The 1686-nt window shown below is 53.1% G+C and overlaps 1 protein-coding gene across 1 annotated transcript in view; it reads left to right on the top strand.

The window, feature by feature from the left end:
• Positions 1 to 1686, top strand: part of BHMG1 (basic helix-loop-helix and HMG box domain containing 1) — a 67893-nt gene that overhangs the window by 57934 nt on the left and 8273 nt on the right. The gene's annotated exons all lie outside the window — the stretch shown is intronic.

Genomic DNA, 1686 nt, shown 5'->3' with positions numbered 1-1686 from the left:
TAGCTGGGACAGGCGCCTGCCCCCATGTCTGGCTAATTTCTGGGTTTTTTTGTTTGTTTGTTTTTTGTTTTTTTTTGAGATGGAGTCTCACTCTGTCGCCCAGGCTGGAGTACAGTGGCACAATCTCAGCTCACTGCAACCTCCTTATCCTGGGTTCAAGTGATTCTCCTGCCTTAGACGCTCGAGTAGCTGGGACTGCAGGCACATGCCACCATGCCCAGCTAATTTTTTTTTTGTATTTTTAGTACAGATGGGGTTTCACCGTGTTAGCCAGGATGGTCTTGAACTCCTGACTTCGTGATCTGCCCGCCTTGGCCTCCCAAAGTGCTAGGATTACAGGCATGAGCCACCGCACCCAGCTTTAACTTTTGTATTTTTAGTAGAGACAGGGTTTCACCATCTGGCCAGGCTGGTCTTGAACGCCTGACTTCGTGATCCACCCGCCTCGGCCTCCCAAAGTGCAGAGGTTATAGGCGTGAGCCACTGTGCCTGGCCCCCATTACAGCTTCTGATAGGGATGTGGGATTCAAAAAACCCAGGGGTGATTTGGGGCACCCCTCAGCCTCATACCGACGCGATGCCCGGCATCCTGAGGTTTGGACTAGGATTGGGGAGTGAGAGGGTGTGTGGCAGAAGCTGGCACCCCTTTGTCCCCTGCGTCTGGGCTTCCTGGAATTTGGCCCAGTCCCCAGGCATGCTCACCCTGATCTGCCCCTTAGGCTGCTGGTGCCAGGGCAGTGTCCAGGATGACGTGCCTTTCCCTGCGCTCCTGGCCCAGGAAGATGTGGCGAGAATCCATTTTCTCAACAAGACCCAGCCCTATCCCAGGTAAGGGAGTCCCCAGGGCACTGACTGCGGTGCTGAGGGGTTTGGTCTGGCGTGGGTGATGGGTAGTGGGAAGAGAGGCCAAGTCGTGTCCTCTGCGGGTGCCCCTTGAGCACCAGTGGGGGCCCAGCTTTGTGCCTGCCACTGTGAGCTCACAGGAAAGCCTGACCTCCCATTTCCTGGACATAATCACAGCTTCCTCACCAGTTTCTCTGCCTCCTCTGTCTCCCCTCCATCCCATCCTCATGTGACCACATGGCTTTTCCAACACAGAGACCTTGACCATGGAGGTCGTGGCTTAAAGCCTTTCCTCAGTGCCTGCAGCATAGAGTCCAATATCTTTTTTTTTTTTTTTTTTTTTTTAAAGACAGAGTCTTACTCTGTCGCTCAGGCCGGAGAACAGTAGCGCAATCATAGATCACTGCAGCCTCAACCTTCAGGGCTCAAGCAATCCTCCTGCCTCAACTTCCTGAGTAGCTGGGACCACAGGCACACACCACCACACCCAGCTAATTTTTTTTTATGTTTATTTTTTGTAGAAATGGGGTCCCCTTATGTTGCCTAGGCTGGTCTTGAACTCCTGGGCTCAAGCAATCCTCCCACCTCAGCCTCCCAAAGTGCTGGGATTACAGGTATGGGCCACTGCACCTGGCCCCGATATTTTACCTGGCCTGTGAGACCTTTAGTGGCCCCTAACTCACCTCGTCAGCCCTCTCTCCTGCCCTTCACCCATGACTCTTTTTATTGTTTGTTTTTTTTTTTTTTTGAGACGGAGTCTTGCTCTGTCACACAGGCTGGAGTACAGTGGCCGGATCTCAGCTCACTGCAAGCAATCCTCCCACCTCAGCCTCCCAAAGTGCT

This window comes from Colobus angolensis, unplaced genomic scaffold (genome assembly GCF_000951035.1).
Source record: "Colobus angolensis palliatus isolate OR3802 unplaced genomic scaffold, Cang.pa_1.0 Scaffold60, whole genome shotgun sequence".
Classification (NCBI taxonomy): Eukaryota; Metazoa; Chordata; class Mammalia; order Primates; family Cercopithecidae; genus Colobus; species Colobus angolensis.
This window is presented reverse-complemented; position numbering and strand designations above follow the sequence as displayed.